Here is a 27,582-nt window from a genome sequence, read left to right as displayed (position 1 = left end):
GTAACATCTTCATGTGTGTTTTCTTTTGTGTACTTTTTATTGTGTATATCCAAGTCCATTATTTCCATGTTTTCAACATGAGTTTTCTTATCTCGAGCAGCGTTTTCTTAGCTGTGTTTTCTCTGAGTTCTGTGGTCAAGCAAGCTAGGGGAATGCTTGTATAGGGGGGACTCCATGTGGAAAATCTCATCCTTTCATATGAAAGGTGGTTTAATTCCAGTGGTTGCCCATCCTGCCTGCGTCTAAACAGTGCGAGGCATTTAATCTCAAAGGATTCTGATGTGTAGCCAGTATTGAGATGCTGTACTGGGTTTAATTTATCTATTCCCAGACATTTTTGAACAAGGAACAGTTTTGTCTTAGTTGCCCACCCCTTGGCTTCCCTATCAATATGCCCATTGAGATGTCTTAAAAATATTTAGTGATATAGTTTGGCTCTGTGTCCCCACCCAAATCTCTCCTTTTTTTATTTTTATTTTGAGACCATTCCTCACTCTTGTCACCCAGGATGGTGTGCAGTGGTGTGATCTCAGTTCACTGCAACCTCTGCCTTTCAGATTTAAGAGATTATCTTACATCAGCTTCCTGAGTAGCTGGAACTATAGGTGCATGTTACCATGTCTGGCTAATTTTTGTAGTTTAATAGAGATGGGGTTTTGCCATGTTGGTCAGGCTGGTCTCGAACTCCTGGGCTCAAGTGGTTCACCTGCGTCAGCCTCCCAAAGTGCAGGGATTACAGTTGTGGGCCACCACGCCCAACCCCCACCTGAATCTCATGTTGAACTGTAATCCCCAGTGTTGGAGGAGGGGCTGGCCTGGTGGGAAATGATTGGATCATGGGGACAGACCTCCCCCTTGCTGTTCTCTTGATAGTGCGTGAGTTACTTAAGTGTTCAGCACCTTCCCCTTTGCTCTCTTCCTGCTCCAGCCCTGTAGGATGTGCTGGCTTCCCCTTCGCCATCTGCCATGATTGTAAGTTTCCTGGGCCCTCACCCTGCCCCAGCCATGTTTCCTGCATAGCGTGCAGAACCGTTGGCCAATTCTCTTGTCTTTATAAATTACTCAGTCTCAGGTAGTTCTTTATGACAGTGTGAGAACAGACTAATACATTTAGATAATGCCAAGTAAGGTCTTAGAAGCCTCAGATTCGTTAACTTTGGTGAACATAGCACAGAGTACTTGCTGCTGTCAATTTACATGGCAGCTTGAGAACAAACTTCAGTTCAGGAATTTCCTTCTAGGCAGTGATGCCATCAAGTAGGACAGGTAAGGTACCTCGGATATACTAGTCCTTTTCTTGTCTATACTGATTGACTGAAATTGTTTTTGAGAAACAAAAGGGGTCTGCATTACTTAGAAGCTCTCCTGGCTCCTGCAGTCTCAAACCAACCCTGTTACACAGATTCTTTCCTAAGATTTCACCTTGTTTGGTACAGACCTGGCAGTTCATCCTAGACCTTTGCTCCAGGTAGTGCCAGCTAGGTCACATGACCTGCCATCTGATGTAGGGTTTTTGATAATTGTGCCACGGGATAAGGGTTAATTGCCCAAGTAAGTGGCAGTGGTGCATGTGTAGTTTTGGCTGTAAGGCCTTAACTATTTGATTAAACCCCTGTGTTCTTGGTTTACCTCACTGTGGCTTCAGTTTTGTTTTTATTAATTTTATTTGACATTAATTATATGGTATATCAGATACTGCTTTCATTTTAAATATTGGTGTGGATTCTGTAACTCTTAGATGAAGACATGGAAGGGTGCTTATCAGATTGGGTCTGCAGGCATCACGCAACAGGAAAGGTGTTCCTTTTTAGGTTTACTTACAGCCACAGATCTAAAAATCCTGGAAACTACCCCTTCCAATCTAGCCTTTAACTGTTCCTTTGTCATTTTGGTCACATGGTATATTTGTTTCTATTGCTATCTCAAATTACCTGAATCTTGACTTAAAACAACAAATGTGTTATACAACCTGTAGTTCAGTGAGCTAAAGTAAAGATGTCAGCCTGGTTGAGTTATTTCCTGGAGGCTCTAGGACAGAATTCATTCCCTTGCCTCTTCCACTTTCTAGAACAAGCTTGTGCAGCCCGCAGCCCAGGACAGCTTTGAATGCAGCCCAGAGCAAATTCATACGTTTTTGTAAAATGTGGCTGGGTGCAGTGGCTCATGCCTGTAATCCCAGCACTTTGTGAGGCCAAGGCAGTCAGATCACCTGAGGTCAGGAATTCCAAAGCCAGTCTGGCCAACATAGTGAAACCCCGTCTCTACCAAAAATAGAAAAATTAGCTGGGTGTGGTGGCAGGCACCTGTAATCCCAGCTACTAGGGAGGCTGAGGTAGGAGAATTGCTTTAACTGGGGAGGTGGAGGTTGCAGTGAGTCAAGTTCGTGCCACTGCCCCCTAGCCTGGGAGCCAAGAGCGAAATTGTCTCAAAAAAAAAAAAAAAAAAAAAAGATTTGTCCAAAGACTTTTTTTTTTTTTTTTTTTTTTTTAGAGCTCATCAGCTGTCATTGGTGTTAGTGTATTTTATGTGTGTCACAGACAATTCTTCCAGTGTAGCCCAGGGAAGCCAAAAGATTGGACACTGTTCTAGAGGCTGCCTGCACTCCTCGGCTCATGTTTCTTTTTCCTTATGTATTTATTTATTTTAGAGACAAGGTTTCACCATGTTGGCCAGGCCGATTTTGAACTCCTGACCTCAAGTGATCTGCCCATCTCGGCCTCCCAAGGTGCTAGTATTACAAGGGTGAGCCACCACACTCAGCCTTGGCTCACCTTTGTCTACCTGCATCTGTAAAGCTTTCAGCAGAGCACCTCTTTGACCCCGCTTCAGTCATCACACCTCTCTCTGCCTCCTCCCTCTTCCACGTAAGGACACTTGCGATTACGATGATCTTCCTATTTTAAAGCTAGCCAATTAGCAACTTTAATTCACCTTTGCCAAGTAAACTACCATGTTTATAGGTTCTGGTGATTGGAATCTGAGCATCTGGGATACCATTCTGCCTACCACACCTGAACTTGAAGGTTGGAGGTTTGAGTCCTCAGTTTGGCCTCCTATAGCAGTCAAGCCTTGTTGGACTCCTTTGGGGATCTATCTGTTTCCAGTGCCTCACTGGCCTAGTCTCCAAGGTCAACTTGAATACACCTATGGTACACACCAAAATATGGTCTCTACAACACTGATTTTTATGTATCATTCTTAATAAAAAAGGACCACTTAAAGTCCAGTTACTGCTATTAGCATGCTGTACCTTTTTCAGGCAACCTTCCCACCCCACCTTAATGTCTAAGATACTGTGTTCATTTTTCTTACTTTTCCAGCTGTAATAATCACCCTGTTTTTCCTATTAAAGGCCCATGCTCCTTGCTAAGACTGACACAGTTCTACCTTTCAAGGCTACTGTTGCCAAACTTTCATTTTTGAATGGAGGCAGAAAAGCCTACAGGATTGGATTGGACCTTTTCTAGTGTTAATGCAGTGCAGGAGTGCTTCTTTTGTATTACAAATCCTCCAAACGTTACTCTGCAGTCAACCCTAAAACTGAACATACAGAGTGAAAATAAAGTCTGACGTTTAAACTCCCTCGATCCTGATGAATTACAACATTGTTCTAGGTTGGCCTGAGCACAATAGTTAACTTTTTGCTACTAACACCAGCAGATCTCTTGTAAATGATTTCCATGGAACACCAGGAGGATTACGTGAAGATGGGAGGTAGATTAGGGCAAATTTCTACTCTTGAGAAAGCAGTACAACTCCTAACTTAATGGCAATGGGATTTTTTTTTTCTTTTACATGTAAGAAAACACTATTAATATAATTGAATGCCTAAGCTCAGCTTTAGAGCTGTACTAGTAGCCAGCAGTCACACATGACTATTGAGCACTTGAAATGTGGTTAGTCTGAATTGAGATCAAAAGGATTATAAAAATACCAGCCTTTACAACTTAAGGAAAATGTAAACTTTTCATGTTGTATGCCAAAATGATACCATTTTGCACATTAGGGTTAAATAATATAAAAATTTTGTACTTAATATGACTAAAACAATTGAAATTATGATCAGACTCAAATTCTATGACTATTGGATAGAGCTGCTTCTAGAGGGTGGAGTAGAGTTTCTTCGTGCAAGTTTCCTTTGAGGGTATACGTCTTATCAAACTGTAATGGTTAATTTTGTGTCACCTTGGCTAGGCCACAGTGCCCATATCTTTGGTTAAATGTTCTAGGTGATTTTGTGAAGGTATTTTTTAGATACAGTATTTAAATCAGTAGACTTTGAGTAAATCCAGGCTATCCTCCATAATTTGGTGGGTCTCACTGTATTAGTTGTAGGCCTTCATAGAAAAAGATGGACCTTTTCCAAAGAAGAGGGAATTCTGCCAGTAAATGGCTTTCAGACTCAAGTTACATCAACTGTTCCCTGGGTCTCCAGCCTGTCCACCTGTCCTGCAGATTTCGTACTTGCCAGCCTCCTCAAATGGGTGAGCCTTTTCCTTAAAAATCTCCCTCCCTGCCTCCCACTCCCCATATACATCCTATTCTGCTTCTCTGGAGAACTGTGACTAATAGATTTTGATACTGAGAGGTTCTTGTGGAACAGAATTCTAGGGATGAGTTTCCTGAATCAGTTCTCTAATCTGTTTAGACTGAAAGACACTAATGGATGTATTCCCATTAGAAAAGAGAGCACCCATAGTCCATGGCATGCTCTGGCAATAGAATTGGGAGACTCCTGAACACATGAGAGGCAAGGTCCTGATTGAGCATGTTTGTTTTGCCTGTGAACATTTCTGCCAGCCAACAAATATAATGAGATTGGCTGGCTGCTCCTTGTTTCTTTGGGCAAACTGCGGAAAGAAAAGCATGAGCTCAGGATTTTTAATTCCCAGCTCAATCACTACATAAGTGGCCCAAAACTATGTCTGCTCTGAAAGAGATAGCCGATATTGCTGAAAACCAAACTCAGAATGTAAATCCTGTGAGTGGCTGACTTACAATGCAAATCAAATTGGCAAATTTGCACTGGTGACTGCTATTAAAGTGAGGGCAATCATTGTGAAGGAACGGGGGTCCCTAAAGTTTGGGGACATATACACAGATCCTGATGAAGCTGGGAATGGTGAATGTCTAAATTTTGATCAGTCTTTTGCCAGTAGCTTCAACCTTATCTGAGGCGATGATGCTACTTTGCCTAAGGAATTTGAAATAGCCTTTTCTGAGGTAGTTGCCTTGCAATATAATGGTGAGTCTCCTCTGAACCCACTTCTTTGCCTCTAGACATGTAACTAGGCTCAAATCCCAGCAGGCCCCTAAAGGTGAGGTATAAGATGTGACCTGGGAGGTGTGCTACAGCAAAAAAGAACTATTTGATTGTTCCCAACAAACTAACAGAACCTGGGGAATATGTATGAGGATGTATATGAAGAGTGATAGAAGGAATGTAAACTTGTTTCAGGTAGAGTTTACTGACGTGGGCCTGCTACATAGTGTGGAGGCCAAAGTGTGTCCATCTTGGAGGCTAACCTACCATGGTGACTTCTGGTGAACCCCAGTTCTGGGAATGCCTCTAATAGTCCTACTTCATCTGCTGTACTTAAACCATAAATCTTTCCCTTAAGCAAATCACTTTAGTTGTCTTTATGGTATATCAGCCGTGGATCTGGGGATAACCACATGGAGTGGCACAGGGATCCACCATCTTGTCTTGCAGCTGCGCAAGACATGACTTCTGTTCATCAGTCCATGTTAAATCTTTCTTTCTTTTTTCTTTTTCTTTTTCTTTATTTTTCTTTCTTTTTCTTTCTTTCTTCTTTCCTTTCCTCTCTCCTTCCTTCCTTTCTTTCTTTTTCTTTCTCTCTCTTTCTTTCCCTTCCCTTTCTTCCTTCCCCTTCCTTCCCTTCCCCTTCCTTCTTTTCTTTCTTCTTATCTGAGACAGAGTCTTGCTCTGCCACCCAGGCTAGAGTGCAGTGGCACCATCTCGGCTCACTGCAGCATTGCCTCCCGGGTTCAAGTGCTTCTCCTGCCTCAGCCTCCCAAGCAGCTGGGATTACAGGTGCCCACTACGGTGCCCACTACTGTGCCCGGCTAATTTTTGTATTACTAATAGAGATGGGGTTTCACTCACTGTGTTGGCCAGGCTGGTCTTTAACTCCTGACCTCGTGATTCGCCCACCTCGGCCTCTCAGAATGCTGGGATTACAGGTGTGAGCCACTGCACCCAGCCTGTTTCTTAAAAACTGGATTTGTTGGCTGGGCGCGGTGGCTCACGCCTGTAGTCCCAACACTCTGGGAGGCCGAGGTGGGCAGATCATGGGGTCAGGATGTCAAGACCATCCTGGCCAACATGGTGAAACCCCGTCTCTACTAAAAATACAAAAATGAGCTGGGTGTAGTGGTGCAGGCCTGTAGTCCCAAATGAGGCAGGAGAATTGCTTGAACCCAGGAGTTGGAGGTTGCAGTGAGCCGAGATCATGCCATTGCACTCCAGTCTGGTGACAGAATGAGACTCCGTCCCAAAAACAAAACAACAACCACCACCAAAAAAATCTGGATTTGTCAGTCTCTTTGGTCTCTCAGCTTCCTCAGCCTAGGTTTGCCTAGACCTGCTCATCATGTAACAAGCAGAGATTTTGGATTTAATGTTCAGCTTGGGGAGTTAGTGCCCTAACAGTATGATTAGTTGGTTGAACCATGGACCAAATGGGGGCCCACAGTAAATTAACTTGAAATACCAGACTTACCTTGGTATGCTATAGAGGAAGAGATTCAAAGGCTTAGGGAGGTTAGAATATCAGAGTTAATGTGTCATTTAAGATCCTCTCTCCCACCCTGGGGGAAGTGGAGGGCAGAGGACACACTGTTCACCAACACTGTGGAAAATCAGTTTTTGGGGGGAGACCCAGTATCCTTGAAGGGCCCTGTGATCACTCTTCCCTGTAGGTCAGACATTACCGTGGAAATGGCTGCCACTGAACTGGGAAACCTAAATGCAATGGGATTAATCAGATCCTAGGGTGGCTGGGGCCAAGTAACAGCCTTAGTGGCAAAAGGCAAGGTGGGCACAGTTACCATAAAGGACAGCAGAGCCAAAGCATTAGCTGGAATTGTCTGACTCACAGAGACCTGTGGTGTTGGCTAGGGGATCACGGTGTTCCTAGAAGGGAAATAGATAGGAAGCCTACAAAATTCTTACTTAATCTGTGTAAATGGAAGAGTTCTAGGTCAAGTGAGCAAAAGCAAAAATGTATGCTGTTAATCTTCTGCCATTTACAAAAGTGACCTATAGCTTTTGCCAGGGTGGCGGCACTGGGGTAAAGGAAATAATTAAAACTTTCAGAGATTATTAGACATTGGCTCTGAACTGAAACTAGTTCCAGGAGACCCAAAGCATCAGTTTGTCCCACCAGTCAGAGGAGGGGCTCGTAGATGTCAGGTGATTAATGAAATTTTAGCTCAGGTCCATCTCCCAGTGTGTCTTTGAATTCATTCTACGGTTAATTTTTCTTCAATGCGTAACTAGAATAGACATGCTTGGCAACTGGAAAAGTCTTCATATTGGTTTCTTGATGTGTGAGTTAAGGACTGTTACAGTGGGAAAGGCGGAAGACACTACTATTGCACCTATGTAGGAAAATAGTAGACCGAGAGCAACACCACATTCCTGGAGACATTGAAGAGGTTACTGCTACTATTAGTATCAAGGACTTAAAGGATATCGGGAGGGCAACTCCCACCACATCCCCATTCAAATTGGCTGTCTGGCCTTCGCAGAAGACAGATGGATTTTTTTTTTTTTTTTTTTTTTTTTCTTGAGCCGGAATCTCACTCTGTTACCCAGGCTGGAGTGCAATGGTGTGTGATCTCGGCTCACTGCAACCTCTGCCTCCCAGGTTCAAGTGATTCTCCTGCCTCAGCCTCGCAAGTAGCTGGGATTACAGGTACATGCCACCAAACACAGCTAATTTTTTGTATTTTTCGTGGAGAAATGGTTTCACTATGTTGGCCATGCTGGTCTCAAACTCCTGACCTCAGGTGATCTGCCTGACTCGGCCTCCCAAAGTGCTAGGACTACAGGCATGAGCCACCACGCCTGGCTGATGGAAGGATGGATCTTAGTGAATTACACTGGATTATCATGAGACTAACCAGGTGGTAACTCCAGTTGTAGCCTCTTTACCAGTTGTGGTTTATTGCTTGAGCAAATGAACACATTTCCTGGTACCCGATATGCTGCTATTGACGTGGAAAGTACTTTTTTCTCCATACCTGTTAAGGGAGACTACCAGAAGCAGTTTGTTTTCAGCTGTCAAAGCCAGCAATATGCCTTTATTATTCTACCTCAGGGGTATGTCAACTCTCCAGCCCTGTGTCATAGTTTAGATCTCTGGGTCGCGATCACCTTTCCCTTCACAAGACATCATGCTTATCCATTACATTGGTGCCATTAGGTTTATTGTACATAGTGAGCAACAAGTAGCTACTCTACACTTATTGATAAGACGTTTATGTCTCAGAAGGTGGGAAATCAATAAAATTTCAGGGGCATTCTACCTCTGGAATGTCTAGGTATCCAGTAGTATGGGGCATGTTGAGATATCCTTTCTAAGGTGAAAGGTAAGTTGTTGCATCTGGCCTGTCCTACAATAAAAAGACGCACAATGACCAGTGGACCTCTTTGGATGTCGGGGACAACATATTCCTCAGGTAGGGGTGCTACCTGACCCATTTACCAAGGGACTTGAAAAGGTGCTCGCTTTGAGTGAGGTCTAGAACTAGAGAAGGCTCTGCAACAGGTCCAAACTGTTGTGCAAGCTGCTTTGGCACTCAGGCCATATGATCCAGCAAATTCGGTGGTGCTTGAAGCATGAGCTGATTATAGGAATGATAGTTGGACACTTTTGTAAGGCCCCATAGATGAACCACAGCAAAGGCCCTTAGAATTTTGGAGCAAAGCCCTGCTGTCCTCTGCAGATAAGTGCTGTCCTTTGAAAAATAGCTTTTGGCCTGCTACTACCTTGTGGTGACTAAATGATTAAACATGTACCACCCAGTTCCCATGCAGTATGAGCTGCCCACCAAGCCATAAAGTTAGGTGTACATAACAGTACTCAACCGTAACATGGAAGTGGTATATTACTAGAGTTAGCTTGAGCAGGTTCCAAAGGCACAAGTAAAGTGCATGAAGAAAAGTAGACCAGGCATGAGCCTGTGGTGGCTCACATCTGTAACCCCAGAACTGTAGGAGGCTGAGGCTGAGGGACTGCTTGAGGCCAGGAGTTCAAGACCAGCCTTGGTAACATAGCAAGACCTTGTGTGTACAAAACAAAAGAAAAAAGGCAGCTGGGCATGGCGGTGCACACCTGTCATCCTAGCACTCAGCAGGTTGAGGGCAGAGGATAATTTGAGCTCCAGGTGTTTGAGGTTACAGTGAGCTATGATTGTACCACTACACTCTAGCCTGGGTAACAGAGTGAGACTCTATTTTTTTTTTAAGTGGCCCAAATGTCTGTGGTCCCCGCTCCTCCTAAACTACCTTCTCTCCCCCAGCCTGCCCCTATGGCTTCATGGGGAGTTCCCTATGATCAGTTGACAGAGGAGACCAGGGCCTGGTTTCCAGGTGGTTCTGCAGGGTACACAGACATCATCTGAAAGTGGACAGCCGAAGCACTACAGCCTTTTTCTGGGACTTCCTTGAGGGCAGTGGTGAAGAGAAATTTAGGTAGTGTACCTGGTTGTTCATTTTGTTTGGAAAGAGAAATGGCCAGACACATGATTTTATATTGACTCATGGACTGTGGCCAATGGTTTGGTTGGATAGTCAGAGACTTGGAAGAAATAAAATTGAAAAATTGGTGGGTCAGGCACAGTGGCTTATGCCTGTAATCCTAGCACTTTGGGAGCCCAAGGCAGGTGGATTGCCTGAGCTCAGGAGTTTGAGATCAGCCTGGGCAACACAGTAAAACACTGTCTCTACTAAAAAATAAAAAAAAATAAAAATAAACCCAAAAAACAAAAAACAGCTTGGCATGGTGGCATGCAGCCGTAATCCCAGCTACTTGGAAGGCTGAGGCAGGAGAATCACTTTAACCTGGGAGGCAGAGGTTGCAGTGAGCCAAGATTGTGCCATTGCACCCCAGCCTCGGCAACAGCGTGACTCTTGTCATGTCACACACACAAAAAATGGTGACAAAGAAATTTGAGGAGGAGGTGTTTTTTTGCCCATTTAGAAGATACCACTCTGAATGGGCAAAAAGTATGAAGCTATTTGTATTCCAAGTGAATGGTTACTGAAGGATAACCTCAGAAGAGGAAGATTTTAATAATCGGGTGGATAGGATACCTGTCAGCTTATTTCCACAGCCACCCCTATCATCACCAAATTGGTTTATGAACAAAGTGGCCGTGATCACAGGGATGGAGGCTATGCATGGACTCAGAAATCTGCACTTCCACTCACCAAGGCAGAACTGGCTACAGCCACCGAGTGCCCAGTCTGCCAGCAGCAGAGACCAGCACTGAATTTTCAGTGTGGCATCATTCTCCGGGGTGATCAGCCAGCTACCTAGTGGCAGGTAGATTATGGTGGTTTGCTTTCATTATGAAAGGGGCAGCATTTTGTTCTTGTTGGAATAGACACTGGAGTAGATAATGATCCTTTTTGTCTTCCCTGTTTGGAATAATTCTGCCAAAACTATCCATGCATGTAAAAATTGCCTTATCCACCATTGTGGTATTCCACATGGCATTGCTTCTGATTGAGGTAGTACCTTCGCAGCGATTCAAGTGAAGCAATGGGCCCGTGTTTATGGAATTCCCTGGTCTTACCATATTCCCTACCATCCCAAAGCAGCTGGCTTGATAGAACAATGGAATGGGCTTTTGAAGTCCAGTTACAGGGCTAGCTAGATGGTAATACTTTGCAGGGCTGGGGCAAGGTTCTCCACAGGCAGTATATGCTCTGAATCAGTATCCAATATATGGTGCTGTTTCTCCCATAGCCAGGATTCACAGGTCCAGGAATCAGGAGGTGGAAATGGGAGTGGCACCACTCATTATTACCCCTAGTGACTCACCAGCAACATTTTTGCTTTCTGTAACTGTGAACTTATGATGTGCTGGCTTAGAAGTCCTAGTTCCAAAGTGAGAAATGCTTCCTGGATATACAACTCAGTTTAACAGGGAGTTCAGACTGCCACGTTGTCTGTTTGGAGTCCTCATGCCTGAGTCAACAGGCCAATAAGGGGGCTACTATATTGACTGGAGTGGTTCATCCAGGTGAACAAGGGGAAAATTGGACTGCAACAGTGTGTCTGGAATAGAGAAGATCCCTTAGGGCATCTATTGGCATTACCATGCCATACGATTAAAGTCAACCACTCTGGCTAACATGGTGAAAACACATCTCTACTAAAAATACAAAAAATTAGCCAAGTATGGTGGTGTGTGCCTGTAATCCTAGCTACTTGGTAGGCTGAGGCGAGAGAATCATGTGAACATGGGAGGCAGAGGTTGCAGTGAGCCGAGATTGTGCCATTGTACTCCAGCTTGGTGACAGTGTGAGACTATGTCTCAAAAATAAATAAATAATAAATACCAGCTATGACCTTGTGATCAGCTACAGAAATGAAGACTGTGATTGTCATGAGTACTTCTTTTTAATTTTGTTACAAATACGTTTGTGTGTATACATATATATCAAATACAGATATATACACATATAGAAAATATTTTTATTCTTTTTCATCTCTTATCCCTTTACTCCTTTACATAAGATGCATTGGCTTTATATCATGGATTTAATATTGTTAGGCTTACAGCATCATATTTAAGTTATGGAATATCAAGGATAAGATATGGAATATCGCCCAAAAGACTTTACATCCTCTTCTGGGGAAGGGGTTAGTATGTTTTTGGTTGTACACAGAAATAGTTGTATTATTTTAGGTGAGAGTATGATCTCATTATTGTCTTTATTTGGAGGCTAAATATGGTTTAAGAAGAAGTGTATGGGAACTGAATCGACAAGGGGCGAACCTGTGATGGTTGATTTTATGTGTCAACCTGGTTAGGTGATGGTACTCAGACCTTTGATCTAACATTATTCTAGGTGTTTTAGTGAAGATGTTTTTAGAAAAGAGTAACATTTAAATCAGTAGACTTTGAGTAGATTTTCCTCCATAATGTGGGTGGGACTCATCCAATCCATTGAAGACCTTAATAGAAAAAGACTAGCAAGACTGACTTCCCTGCCGGGCGCGGTGGCTCAAGCCTGTAATCCCAGCACTTTGGGAGGCCGAGGCAGGTGGATCACAAGGTCAAGAGATCGAGACCATCCCGGTCAACATGGTGAAACCCCGTCTCTACTAAAAATACAAAAAAAAAATCAGCTGGGCATGGTGGCGCGTGCCTGTAATCCCAGCTACTCACGAGGCTGAGGCAGGAGAATTGCCTGAACCCAGGAGGCGGAGGTTGCGGTGAGCCGAGATCGCGCCATTGCACTCCAGCCTGGGTAACAAGAGCGAAACTCCGTCTCAAAAAAAAAAAAAAAAAAATTAGCTGGGCATGGTGGCACGTACCTGTAATCCCAGCTACTCAGGAGGCTGAGGCAGGAGAATTGCCTGAGCCCAGGAGGCGGAGGTTGCGGTGAGCCGAGATGGCGCCATTGCACTCCAGCCTGGGTAACAAGAGGGAAACTCCGTCTCAAAAAAAAAAAGAGGGCTAACAAGTCTGAAATTTTGCAGGCAGGCTGAAGACCCAGGCAAGTGCTTGTGTTGCTACTTGAGTTCAAAGACAATCAGTTGGAAAAATTCACTCTCTTTGAGGGAAGTCAGTCTTTTTTTTTTTTTTTTTTTTTTTTTTTTTTTTTTTTTTGAGACGGAGTTTCGCTCTTGTTACCCAGGCTGGAGTGCAATGGCGCGATCTCGGCTCACCGCAACCTCCGCCTCCTGGGTTCAAGCAATTCTCCTGCCTCAGTCTCCTGAGTAGCTGGGACTACAGGCACGCGCCACCATATCCAGCTAATTTTTTGTATTTTTAGTAGAGACGGGGTTTCACCATGTTGACCGGGATGGTCTCGATCTCTCGACCTCGTGATCCACCCGCCTCGGCCTCCCAAAGTGCTGGGATTACAGACTTGAGCCACCGCGCCCAGCCGTTAGCCCTCTTAATTGCATGAGTCAGTTCTTTAAAATGTCTCTGTCTGTCCCCTTCTTCCTCACTCCCTTTTCCCCTCTCACCACAATCTATTGGTTCTGTTTCTCTGAAGAATGCTGGTGACACTGATCTCAAGATTTCCCTTAGAATCAATTAGAAAAATTTTCAATTTTGATAGTCTTTGCACAACTTAGAATTCATTCATGAAAGAATACATGATTGTAATTTGGGTAGTTTATAGATTGTTCAGACATTTAAAAAGATGCCATATATGTATATGTATATATATATATATATATATACACACACACACACATATATATGGCATCTTTATATATATATATATGCTCCATCTAAAAAAATTATATATATATTTTTTCAAGATGGAATATTACTCCTTCGCCAAGCTGGAGTGCAGGGGCACACTCTCGGCTCAATGCAGCCTCCGCTGCCTGGGTTCAAGCAATTCCCCTGCCTCAGTCTCCTGAGTAGCTGGGACTACAGGCATCTGCCACCATACCCGGCTAATTTTTTGTATTTTAGTAGAGACAGGGTTTCACCATGTTGGCCAAACTGTTGACGTCATGATCTGCCCGCCTCTGGGATTACAGGTGTGAGCCACCATGCCTGGCCAACATTTATATATATATGACGGAGTTTCCCTCTTGTTACCCAGGCTGGAGTGCAATGGCGCGATCTCGGCTCACGGCAACCTCCGCTTCCTGGGTTCAGGCAATTCTCCTGCCTGGGTTCAGGCAATTCTCCTGCCTCAGCCTCGTGAGTAGCTGGGATTACAGGCACGCGCCACCATGCCCAGCTGATTTTTTTTTTGTATTTTTAGTAGAGACGGGGTTTCACCATGTTGACCGGGATGGTCTCGATCTCTTGACCTCGTGATCCACCCGCCTCGGCCTCCCAAAGTGCTGGGATTTTGAGGGATTCTAAGAGTATCAGGGTGGCAGCTGCTGCTGCGCTGTCATGAGGGCCTGCCCAGGGCTGTGAGGTTAAGTTGTTTGGATGAAAAGGCTGCAGGCCATGGGCTTGGCTCCAATGTGAGAATCCTGACCACACAGCCCTGGACTTCAGAAGTATAGAATGAAAAAGTGTTGAGACAGGTTGGGGAGAGCTAGGGAGGGAGCTGCTTTTAGAGCTGTTTTTTAAGGAGCAAAAGGAGGAGTGAGGAAAGGATTTAGGATTAATAGGGTTGGATAAGTTTTCTTCAGTGAGTTTATACATACAATAGCTTAGTTAGAATAGCCAAACCTGGTATCCCGAGGTGAAATAGCAACCACACCCAGGAAGGAGATAAGCTGTTGTTTGGTGGAGGGGGTTGGGGTTTGGGGTTTGGGAAATCTACTGCATGCGGTTGGCAGGGGGCGCATGTGTATGCTGGCGAAAGATTATAAAAGATGGGAAGAAATTTGGGCTTCGGAAGGGGATACTTGATGCCCCTTTGAGTACAGACGCTGAAGAAGCAGGAAGGTGAATTAAAAAGCCATGTTTCAATAGACAGGTGATAACAGGCTTTACTTTTAAAGGCTGTGGTGGGATGGGGTACGGGGCTGGGCAGGGTTAGGGTGGTTAGGTTCTAAGGGGATGAGGAGGGGTGAGTGACTTGTAGCAACAGAAGGAAAGGTGGTGTTTTACACCCTAGGCTTAAGGTTGGGGGACATAGGGGAGCTGCTGAGGGAGGTACGGGTTTGGGGAGCAGGACAGCAATGAGGTGTGGCCATAGCCCAGAACAGTCAAGGAGGCAGACAATTTCCCTAGGATATCCCGGCCTAACAGGGGAACCGGACAGGTGGGGATGATCGGGAAAGAACGTGGAAGGGAGTGCTGGCCTGATTGACACCAGGTGTGGGGAGTTATGAGAGGCCTGGAGGCCTGGCCGTCAATTCCCACGACAGCATGGCGGCCAAGGAGCCAGGTCCTTGAAAAGAAGGCAGCGTGGGGTGGGTGCCTCTGTGCTGATTAAGAAGGGGATGGACTTGCCCTCCACGTAAGAGTTACCCTAAGTTTGGCATCTGTGAAGGTCCAGGGGGCTTCTGAGATGGTCGGGCAGCGTCAGTCTTTAGCTGCCAAGCCGAGGGTTGGAGCTTCAGGAGCTCTGGGAGCAGTGACCTGAGCTGGACAGTCGACTTTCTGTGGGGGCCCCACACAGACGGGGCAGGGCTCAGGAGCAGTCCCGGGCTGCGGGCATTCCTGGGCCCAGTGGCCAGGTTTCCAACGCGTGAAGCAAGGTCTGGGGGGTTGGCTGGATGCGCTGCAGTCTGGGTGCTCTGAAGTCTCTGTGAGCTGGTGGCGTGGCTGGGGTTCATCTTACGGAGGAGGCAGCGTCTGCAGTTCTGAGATGTGCAGCCGGGCAGATTTCTCCGTTATTGAACACCTTGAAGGTAGGGTTGCCTAATTCCCTGGGTGGGGTTTGAGGGCCAGATTTTAATTTTGTACCTTTTTGTAATGTTGGGGTTGACTGGGTGATAAAATGCATATTAAGCATTTTTTAGGGGTGAGAGTGGAAGTAAGGGTGACGTTTAATTCACTCTGGGTGAGATTACTGGACTGAAGAGTATTGGAGGATCTGATGAAAAGGAGCCTAACTGGTGGTCGATTTGGGAAAGGTCAGATAAAGGGAAGGAACGTCACCCTAACTGTGCCTTTGGCTCCAGCCACCTCTGGAAGGGGGATTGTCAGGCAGGGGTGCAGGAGGCAGCCGCAGGACTAACTAAGCCGGGCCGTGTACAAGGTGGGGAGGTGACAGGAGGGGCATGAGGAGGCGGGTTGTGGGCAGAGGAAGAGGAGGAAGGCTCTGGGGTGGGGTTAGGTCCTGGATGAGGGCCTGGTTCACAGGCGGGAAGGAGAAAGGTCGGAAGGTTGATGAACAGGGAGGAGTCTGGCTAACCCGCAGAGGAAGGAGGGGCAGACGGAAGTGAAGAGAAGGAGTAGAAATTAGGGAGGGATTGGTGTGTAAAAAAAAATGCCTGGACGTAGGGAATTTCAGACCATTTGCCAGTCTTGTGACAAAAATTGTCTTAATTTCATAAAATAGAGGTGAAAGGTGCCAATTTTTGGCCAATTGGAACCATTGTTTAACTTGTATTGCGACCATGCAGTGGCCCAGTAAAGAGAATGCAGTATTTACAGAGACGTTTGGGTTTTAGGTTAGGGGACAGTTGGAGAGGTTTCAGGTTCTTTAGAACACAGGCCAGCGGGGAGGAGGGAGGGATAGAGGATGGACGATTGCCCACCGCTCAACAGGCGTCCCTCAGTGAGCCTGGGTTGAAACTCGTCGTTGTTGAGCAGTCAAAAAGAGCGTCCTGTATGTTGACCTGCCACCAATATCGGCCCTGAGCCTGGTGGGCGAGTGACTAGGGTGAACGTCTCCACGATAGCCCAATCCCTGGGAACCTGGGTCCCAGGATCCGTGACCTACATAGGGTTTTTCAGGTCCCGAATCTCATGGAAGAACCTGGTTTACCTGATTTTCCTTGTGTTTGTGGTGGAAAAATGATGAAGCTGGAAGGGGGAGGAAGTGGAAGGGAAAAGATAAAAGAATAGGAAAGCAAATAATGAGACTGCTTACCAAAACAGCCGGTGGTGTGTGTGTGGGCTGGTCTGATGACCCGGGTCGGTAGGTCGATCTCTTCATGGAGGGAGCACAAGAGCAGGGACGGGGGTTTGGTCTCCTGTAGGAGTTCCCCCATCCTGGGTTTTGGTACCAAAATGTTGAAAATTCACACTTTGAATGAAGATACCCCCCAAACATACTTTTGTTGGGCAACGTGGCTGTTTATTCACCTGGGTGCAGGTCGGCTAAGGCCGAAAAGGGCGTTAGCAAAGGGTAGTGGGATGGGAGTTGGTTTTACAGGTTTGGGGCGGGCAGTGGAAAGTCAGAGAGTAAGATCAGTTACAGAGGTGGGGTAGGGGCAAGGAGTGTACATGACCCCAAGTTCAGTTACAGTGGCGGCTGGGGTGAGGCAGAAGAGCAGTTAAGATGACAGGATGGGTGAGGGGTATTCACATTCAGAAGAAGAGTTGAGATGGCAGGGTTGGGTGAGGGGCTTGTCCGGGGAAGCTCTGCTGGGTGCTCAGGGACAATGGTGAACGTGGGGAGTCGGGGTGGGGGTCGGTGGATGGGAGACAATCAGGAGGCAAGCAGGACTTCAGACTTTCAGGTTCCAGGTTTGCATATGGAGACCTGACACCTGCTTCAAGCAATTTCCTGCCTCAGTCTCCCGAATAGCTGGGATTATAGGTGCCCGCCACCATGCCTGGCCAATTTTTGTGTTTTCAGTAGAGACGGGGTTTCTCCATCTTGGCCAGGCTGATCTTGAACACCTGACCTCATGATCCACTGCCTCGGTCTCCCAAAGTGCTGGGATTACAGGTGTGAGCCACTGTACCTGACCACTTCATAGTCTTTGAAATACAGGGGCAGAAGTATTCTTCCCAGGGCGGTCCCGGGTCCAGTGAGACGAGTTATCAGGTCTCTCAGCAGAGTGAGTTGGACAAGGAAGAGGCTCCACAGCTGTCCTCTTTCCACAGTTGCTCAGAGCGATTGTGAGTGAGACTGGAAAGTAGCCCAGGTGGGAGAGTGGCCGTGTGCAGGGAGGAGGTGACCTGGTGAGAGACCCAAGCATCTAAGATCACCACCCCCTCGACTTCCACACTGCATTTCAATAGAAGTAAAGGCTGCTGACGGGCGCCACCTTATAGATCGCAGGCATGGCGTGGGGGAATCTTTCCGGAGGTATTGTGTTAACTTAAATGAGTTCAAGCCGCCACCCCACACCTACTCCATGGACCAAGACCCTTTCCCATGTAATTTCCAGAACTGTAACCCCAAGACCCTTTCACATGTCGTATCTGGAGTTGTCAGCCTCTGTAAAGCCGGGCTTCTGATTGTTAGACGAGCTTGGCCACCAGGCAGTGACGCCGCCTTGCTCCAGCGCGCCCTCTGCTGGCGGCCGGGGCACTGCAGGGCCCTCGCGCTCACAGCGCTGGCCGAGGCCGCGCGCCCTCTGGTGGTCGTCCCGCTGCACCACTTGAAGTCGGAGCGCAGAGTGTTCAGCGCCCTGGTTCTGGAAATGCAAACTGACGCAGAGCCCACTAGCCCGTGTGTTTTCAAAAAGGAAGAAGGGACAATTAACTGGAAACCATAGGAATGAGATAAACATGGATGCACGTTTTACAACTGATGGAAAAATTCACTCAACATGGTCTTTGCACTTAAAATGCAAAACCGTCAGAGGCATCTTAACCGTAGTGACTTTATTTTAAATAAAAGCTTCAGAAAAAGCTAAATCTGGGCAGGGTGCAGGGCTCACGAATGTAATCCCAGCACTCTGGAAGGCCAAGGCGAGAGGATCACTTGAGATCAGGAGTTCAAGACCAGTGTGGGAAAATAGTGAGATCCTCATGTCTACAAAAAATATAAAAATTAGCTGGCGTGGTGGCTCGTGCCTGTGGTCCCAGCTACCCAGGAGGCTGAGGTTGGAGGATCGCTTGAGCCTAGGAGTTTGAAGCTGCAGTGAGTCAGACATGATTGCACCACTGCACTCAATCATGGGAGACAGAGTCCTACTCTCTCTCTCTCTCTCTCTCTCTCTCTCACACACACACACACACACGTTAAATTTGTTGGATTATATATTTAGGGATTGAGCACCTTTGGTCATAAAATGTTTATGGTTGCAGGAACAAGTTAGTAACTAAATAAAGACCCAAAACTTACAAATATATACCAATACTTTAAGCAAAAAAAATTCTTAATTTAAAAATAAGTTTTACTTTAAAGATAATAGTACACTCATAAATTATTGTTAAAATCAATAGTGACATAGAAAACTAACAATACTAATAGCCTGACACAAACTGATCAGAATCCTTTATAAGAGACAACACTGTTCTTAATAACCCATATAGGCCGGGCGCGGTGGCTCAAGCCTGTAATCCCAGCACTTTGGGAGGCCGAGGCGGGTAGATCACGAGGTCGAGAGATCGAGACCATCCTGGTCAACATGGTGAAACCCTGTCTCTACTAAAAATACAAAAAATTAGCTGGGCATGGTGGCACGTGCCTGTAATCCCAGCTACTCAGGAGGCTGAGGCAGGAGAATTGCCTGAACCCAGGAGGCGGAGGTTGCGGTGAGCCGAGATCACGCCATTGCACTCCAGCCTGGGTAACAAGAGTGAAACTCCATCTCAAAAAACAAACAAACAAACAAACAAACAAAACCCCATGTAAACAAACATTAAGTAGTCCTATTTGTACGTTAATGTGCTGGCATCACAGGTGTGATTAGTTAATCCCAGCACACTGGAAGGACAAGGAGGGCAGATCACTTGAGGCCAGGAGTTGGACAGCAGCATGGCCAACATGGTGAAACCCAGTCTCTACTAAAAATACAAAAATATAGCTTTGCACAGTGACAGTATCGTACGTAGCCAATGAGGTTTATCCAAGGCACGATTATTGCTAATTGAAAACTTTTCCCAATACCCTGCCATGATGACTGGAAATATAGTCAGCATTGGCAATTTTTGGCAGTCTCTATGGGGATGGAATAAAATAAATAACAAAAATAAAATGGAATAGAAATACCAAAATATTAGCCGGGTGTGGTGGTGCACACCTGTAATCCCAGCTACTTGGGAGGTTGAGGCAGAAGAGTTCTTAAACCCAAGAAGCAGAGGTTGTAGGGAGCTGAGATCATGTCATTGTGACTAGAATAAAACTCCATCTCAAAAAAAATTTTTTTTTCTTTCAAACAGGTGCTTTCCTCCTCTTGCTTTCTGAGGACTCCCTGCTCTGTCACTTAGTAGTGGCTAATAAACTCTCTTAATGTCACTAGACTCTACGAGTCACCATAAATTCCATTTCGTGTGAGATTCAAAATCCTGTTGTTGGGGTCTGGGACAAGACCCCTTTGCTGGTGACAAAACTATACTAATTCTTTTGTTTTCTTTCTTTCTTTCTTTCTTTCTTTCTTTCTTTCTTTCTTTCTTTCTTTCTTTCTTTTTTTTTTTTTTGAGACAGAGTCTTGCTCTGTTGCCCAGGCTGGAGGGACATGGTGTGATCTCGAATCACTGCCTCCTGTGACTCCCAGGTTCAAGTGATTCTCCTGCCTCAGCCTCCCGAGTAGCTGGGATTACAAGCACCTGCCACCATGCCTGGCTGATTTTTGAATTTCTAGTACAGTGTTTTCCAGTATTGGCCAGAGCAGTCTCGAACTCTTGACCTCAGGAGGAGGGGTGTCGCTTGGATATGGAGGGTGGAGGAGGAGGGGTGCCACGCAGATATCGCTCTTGGATTATCACCTGGGATATTAGGCTCAAGGCTCTATTATTGGTTTGAACCCTGAGAGCGCCAGCAAACAGCTCGAGGTGTTGTGGAGCAACATGCTGTTTTCATGAGCGCCTGGCTGCAGATGGGCTGAGGCCTAAAACGGTGTCGGCCCCAAGTGAGGGTGAGGCTGGGGTTTTCTAGTCTCCTGTAAATGGGACATGTTCCAGTCTGACGTAACTGCTCCGTGGTACCTAGACGGCCTCTCTCCTGATCTTCAGGGGGTCCTTGTCTTCCGACCTGCCCTTTTCTGGCTTCTGCTGGCTTGCTGACCCAAGCTGCTGGTGCACGTGGTCTTGTACCTTGGGACCAAGCCTGAGGAGGGAGGAATTACCCCCAAGTTGTCAGGCCCCGGGGAGAATCTTTCCTTAGGGAGAGTAGGCTGGCTGATTCTTCTTTGTTAGGCACAAGTTGGTTTTGCAGGTGCAGTGGGGTGCCTCAAGCTGAAAGCCTGACTCCTTGTATGGGCCAGACCCCATGTGGCCCTTCCTGTGACTGCCAGGCCACTTTGAGGCTGAGAGACAGTTTTGTCTGGCCTCTGTCCTGCACATGTTTATGGTACCTTCTCTGTGTTGGCAGATCTGGGGGTCCACCAGATAGGATCCCGTGAAGAGATCTCAAAGGTCGTTAGTCCACTGTGTTTATCACATCACTTCCGCAATCAAAGATGAATAAAATATAGAGGAGTATTTAGTGATAAGGCTGATGGTGCACCTGTGCTAGGCAGTGTTTTAGTTCCTTGAGACACCAAGGAGTTGAGACAATCCTTTGCCTTAGAGTTTTGCCTCTGTAAGTCCTGCTATCGAGAGCTGTGTGTGTTAAAATGTCTGATTTTATCAGGCAGGATCTGGGCTGTCTGTAAACTTAGGTGAGGGGAGGCTGGTGTCCAGCAAGTATCCAGTACCCCTCAACATCCCAGTTCTTCTCCACCAATCTTCCAATTCTAGGACTGATGCGGAGGCCCTCAGAGCGACTTAAGAGGGGAAGTAGTCACTGTGCTCTGTGGCTAGCTTGTTTGGGAGCATACATTGTAAATCCTCTGCCGACAAAACGTTGGAAACAAGTAGTGTTTCAACTTGAGTTTCTCGTAAATAGCTTGCAGTCGTATAAGCCAGAGCATGCATACCACAGGGCAACATGAGGGTCCCTCTACCACCCTTTCTCCCAGCGGCCTAAGTGGGCATCTACACAGAATAATGTGTGCAGCCTCACTGTGTGAAAGTCCAGTGCTTTGTGCTTTGAGCATCATCAGGGAAGGGCCCCTGACTTGGAAGGTTGCCGAGCTGCCGCGGAGGGAAGGAGGGGGCATGCAGTGCTGCTGCATCTGCGTCTTGCTCTGTGACAGGAGGCATGAGATAGCCTTGGTTTCATGAAGACCTTGGGTGTCCCAGCTCACTTCAGCCCTGAGCAGCCTGATGCAGGCGCTGGGCCCTGGTTCTGGAGGTGAGAATGTAGCACGGGCTTCCACTGCATGGCTGGCACAGTGGGCATTCAGGTGCCTATTTGGGGACTGCTATGGAGTCCTGTGCCAGATGCAGTGGTGCACAGCTGGGAGCCAAGGGTCCCTGCTTCTGCTGGAGAATCTAGGCAGATGTAAAGGGTTAAGATTAGTGGTAGGGTTAGGGGTTAAGTTTAGGGTTGGTGTTGGGGTTTGGGGTTTGGGGTCAAGGGTCAGGGCTAAAGAGTAGGATGAGGGATTGGGGTAGGGGTAGGGGTAGGGTCATGGGGTTAGTGTTTAGGGTTAGAGGTTAAGGAGGTGAAGGTGAGGGTAATAAGCAGATTACTAAAAGCAATTCTGCTTCACTTCAATAACAACCTTCTCCAACTCATTTTGTCTCCACAAACTTATTTTTCCAAGAAGAATCCCAGGCTTCTTAAAGCATCCAGTGACTTTTCACACCTTAAATCTGTGAAATTCTGTCTTCTTCTGCTGTATACATAGTTCAAACATACAAGGCGAGGCAAAGCCAGATGCCTTCCTGAAGGGACCTGAGAAATTCTTCTCTTTCTCTCTCTGGAATGAAATGAATTCCTCTCTTTCTCTCTCTGGACAAAAATGAATTCTCTGGACCATCAGTGCTAACCTTCAAAAGCCAGACCCGTTTATGAGATCTCCTTTAAAACTATTGTAGACCCAAGTGTTTATATTTATATGACATTAATTTAGTATTTATATTAATATAAGGGAGAATGTTTAAATCTGTCTACGCCACATGTGCCTCTGGCTTATTGCCCAGTTAATTGTCGCCTCAGGCTAAACTTTGGTTTCTGTCTCTAATTTTTGTCGGAAAGAATATAACTGATCTCAAAACATCTGCTATTATTTTAGGGACTCGTGCTGCCATCTCCATTCCTCCCTCTTTTCTTGTGGTCTGTGCGGAAGTTCTTTAACGTGAACATTTTGACCACCTTCACGCTCCCATGTCCACTGTGAGCACATTCAGACTTACCCAGCCAAGGCTGTCATCTTAGGCCAGGGATTTTTTAGGGATCTTTATTTTGCTGTGATACGGTTGGCACTCCTTTGACTCACTGTATCACCCGAGAGTTCTTTTCATTTTAGGAGCCCAAGAGGGCCGAAAAAGAAGCAGGTGAGCAATTAAACCTTCTGAGTCAGGAGAGAGTCCCGTTGTGTTAAGCAACATTGCAGAACATCGTATGTAGTAATCTAGCAGATGAGCCATGTGGCTGCTGAGCACACATGCCCGCTTGCTGCTGTGAGCTCACACTCCCTCATCATTAGACTTTTCTATTTCTGGAGGGAATTATAAGGGCCACTTGTTAACCTGTAAGTCATAGAGAGTTAAAGGTGTTTCCCCAAAACACTGAGGACAGAATGAAAGGTGAGGAGTGTTAGCCATAGCTCAGAAGTGCAGGAAAGTCTCTCAGTGTGGGTTGTTGGAGAAATGCAGGTCTTTTTCTTTTGGAAGTCTCCCTAGACTTCCAAAAGAGTTAAGGACTCTGCCCATTCTTGGATGAATAATTGGTATATTAGACACCCTTGGATATTTATCCCAAGCCTTCATGTAGGGTTCTTAATGAGTTTGTTCAGCCATCACAGTCTCAAATGCTAATTAGGACATTGGAATCTCTCCACAGTCCAAACTGGCACTGTCTTTTAACGTTGAGTCTCTCACTATTCTCACTTGACATACCTTATGTATCCCACACTCATGCTAATAACACATCGTGCTCACTGTTACCTTTGCAACAAGACTTGAACTTTACTTAGCCTGGAGAAGTGCACTTCACATGTCCAGACCCAGTTCTGACTCATTCTTCAGCCCTGCGTCAGTCAGTGGGGGCTGGTTAAACCACGGTGACAAACAACCTCCAAGTTTCAGTGGCTCAAAAATCTTCTTCCTCATTTATTTGCATCTCATCATGGGTCAGGTGAGAGGTAACTCTGTGCTGTGTTGTCCTAAGATCCCCATTGCTATAGAAAAGAAAAAAGATGCTGGATAGAACTCTGTTTCTTAGAGATTTCTCCTGAAAAAGTCACATATTATTTCTTCTCGCCTCCAATGGCAAAAAAAAAAAAAAAAAAAAAAATTCATGTGGCCATGCAAAATTTTTTTTGTTTTTTTTTGAGACGGAGTTTTGCTCTTGTTACCCAGGCTGGAGTGCAATGGCATGATCTCGGCTCACTGCAACCTCCGCCTCCTGGATTCAAGCAATTCTCCTGCCTCAGCCTCCTGAGTAGCTGGGATTACAGGCACGCACCACCATGTCCAGCTAATTTTTTGTATTTTTGGTAGAGACGGGGTTCCACCATGTTGATCAGGATGGTCTCGATCTCTTGACCTCGTGATCCATCTGCCTCAGCCTCCCAAAGTGCTGGGATTACAGGCTTGAGCCACCGTGCCCAGCCATGTAAACATTTAAGTAGGTGGGATGGAACAGTCAGAATGCATTCATAAAAAATATACTGAAAATATGTGGAGAACAGTGCCAATGACTATCGTGAATGCCAGCATGCCAGCATGCATTCCTGACAACCCAGTGCTGCTACCCTTCATACTTCTTCTGTCTTGCAAAGTATTAGAACTTCTTATCTGAAGCCATACCACTCAGAGGGACTGCAGAATACATAATGACATCTCCTTTAGGATGTCCTTAGAGAATTCAAGGAAAAGAAGTTAAATAATTAAAAAGTGCTTTTGGTACAGCTGTTTGGCACTAGAGGGTAAGATTAGAGATAGATTGTAGTGATAATAATAGGGTTAGAATTAGGATCTGGGTCAGGGTCAGGGCCGGAAGTATGGTTAGAGGTGGGGTCACGGTCAGGGTCAAGATAAAAGTCAGGGTCAAGTCAGGGTCAGAATTATAGACCAGGGTATGGATCAGGGTTTAGGGTCAAGGTCAAAGTCTAGGGATGAGGTTAGGATTAGAAGCAGACCTTTGTTCTCCTCAGGACCCACCAGAGGAGAGGCCATGTCTTTGGAGCACCTGGTAGCTTGTCCACAGTGAAGACCAAAGTTTTGTTCTCCTCAAGTCTGGCCTGGGGAGACGTGGCTGCAGGCCACGTGAGGAAGGTGAGGCAAAAGCTTCCTGTCTGCTCCCCGTGTGCAGAGGAAGGAACTCCGACACTGGCTTTACTTCCACACATTATATTCTACAAGTCTTGTTTTCAGCAGCATCCCTTGCTTGAGGCTTTGGCTGCTCATCATCGTAGCATGCCCTAACATATTGTAAGATTTGGGTTTGTTTTTGGGGTGAGGTCTTTATATAGAGAAAGGAGAAACACTTAGAGCCACCATCAGGACAGCTGGGATAAAAGCTCAGGATGGGCAGTTGCCTTTCAAGTCACCCATATCCTGAGGCTGGAGGAAACATGTCCACCCCCTGTAAACACTGTTGTTCATGTTTTAATTACTCATTTTTCTTACAGCGTTAAAATAGTCAAAACAGGCATATTAAATGATAAAATGTAGGCATATGAAAACTTGCAACATGATTTAAGTTTAAATATATTATTTGTACCTCAACATTTTTATTTTGTTGAGAAAGTCTAAGGTTAATTGGCAGTAGTTTTAATAGTAGATAGAATAATGTGTGTTTTACAAACATTAACACCCCACATTACACGTATGAACCCCAAAAATCTGAGACAGGTCTTAGATTTTTTAGGGTGTTTATTTTGCCAAGTTTGAGGATCCCCGCACCCGTGATGTATCCTCATGAGGTCCCGACAACATGTGCCCCAGGTGGTAGGAGCACAGCTTGGTTTTATACATTTCAGGGAGACATGAGACATCAATGATTATGTGTAAAATGTACATTGCTTCAGTCCTGAAACGTGAGACAACTTGAAGAGAAGGCCAGACAGGGGGCTTCCAGATCATAGGTAGATAACGATGAATGGTTTCATTCTTTTGAGTTGCTGATTACCCTTTCCAAATGAGGCAACCAGATATGCATTTATGTTGGTGAGCGGATGGGTGACTTTGGATAGAAGGGGAGGCAGGTTTGCCCTAAGCAGTCCCCAGCTCTTGACTTTTCCCTTTAGCTTAGTGATTTTGGGTCCCCAAGATTTATTTTCTTTTCACAAGGTCAAACATGTTTTTCTATGAACATTAATTATTCATTGTGTATTTTATTACACAAATTAGGCAGAGATTTTTAAAAAAGTATCAACTTCATGACTAGCTAAATAGAATTACAGAGAAGTTCAACTAAATTTGGAAACATTCCAGGGTTTGGGTTTCCAATAATTCTTTGTGATTATTTTAAATGTAAAGTATTTTTTCCCCATAAAACATAGAAACATCTAAAATCACCCATAGGGTGTCCTGCCAATTTTGTTTCTCTAGTTTCCTCATTTTCTGCAAAGCCCTATTGAGGAAATTGACTTTAAATATCCTTTTAAACTTTTCTGTTTTAGGAAGTGTTGCGGTGAGACATTGAATTATCATGGTCACAAGTTCGGTTCACATTCTTTTTTTTCTTTAAATATTTTTTTCACAGTGGCCAATATTTGATTCTGGTGTATTATGGCTAAAAGGTAGACACTGGAAAAGAATACAGACAAGAAGTATTTGGAATAAGTGATCCAGACACAATGAGTCAATCAGCCATTGGAACATATTTTTACAAAGTCACTCTTGTTAAAATATTTATCTATGAATTGAAATAGAATCTGTAAGGTTATTATTTTTTTTCCTGGTCTAAGGTGAACAGCATTTTAGAGAATGAACCCAGGACACATCCACAGTACAAGAAAAAAATGTGAAAAATAAGTTCACACATATGTAAAGCCCATACTCATGGAGTGAGGTGTTGGCTCTACCTTGTGTGTTTTTTTTTTTTTTTTGAGACGGAGTTTCGCTCTTGTTACCCAGGCTGGAGTGCAATGGCGCGATCTCGGCTCACTGCAACGTCCGCCTCCTGGGTTGAAGCAATTCTCCTGCCTCAGCCTCCTGAGTAGCTGGGATTACAGGCACATGCCACCATGCCCAGCTAATTTTTTGTATTTTTAGTAGAGACGGGGTTTCACCATGTTGACCAGGATGGTCTCGATCTCTCGACCTCGTGATCCACCCGCCTCAGCTGTCCAAAGTGCTGGGATTACAGGCTTGAGCCACTGTGCCTGGCCTTCATTTATTTATTTATTTATTTTTTGAGACGGAGTTTTGCTCTTGTTACCCAGGCTGGAGTGCAATGGCGCGATCTCGGCTCACTGCAACCTCCGCCTCCTGGGTTCAGGCAATTCTCCTGCCTCAGCCTCCTGAGTAGCTGGGATTACAGGCACGAGCGACGACGCCCAGCTAATTTTTTTGTATTTTTAGTAGAGACGGGGTTTCACCATGTTGACCAGGATGGTCTCGATCTCTCGACCTCGTGATCCACCTGCCTCGGCTTCCCAAAGTGCTGGGATTACAGGCTTGAGCCACCGCGCCCGGCCTCATTTATTTTTTTGAGACAGAGTCTCACACTGTCATCCAGGCTGGAGTGCAGTGGTGCAGTCTTGGCTCACTGCAACCTCTGCCTGTCACGTTTCAGTGATTCTCCTGCCTCAGCCTCCAGAGTGGCTGGCATTACAGGCATGAGCACTGGGTAAATTCTGTATTTTTAGTAGAGACTGG

General features: G+C 45.6%; 1 non-coding gene across 1 annotated transcript; it reads left to right on the top strand.

Annotated features, from left to right (window-relative positions):
* Positions 1-19,569: 19,569 nt before the first annotated feature.
* LOC141581706 (U4 spliceosomal RNA) lies at positions 19,570-19,714 on the top strand. Its single transcript, XR_012514465.1, has one exon. It is a non-coding gene; the product is annotated as a U4 spliceosomal RNA (small nuclear RNA).
* Positions 19,715-27,582: the final 7,868 nt, after the last annotated feature.

This window comes from Saimiri boliviensis, chromosome 16, assembly GCF_048565385.1.
Source record: "Saimiri boliviensis isolate mSaiBol1 chromosome 16, mSaiBol1.pri, whole genome shotgun sequence".
Taxonomy (NCBI): Eukaryota; Metazoa; Chordata; class Mammalia; order Primates; family Cebidae; genus Saimiri; species Saimiri boliviensis.
Note: the sequence above shows the minus strand (reverse complement) of the source record. Positions and strands in the feature narration are given on the sequence as shown.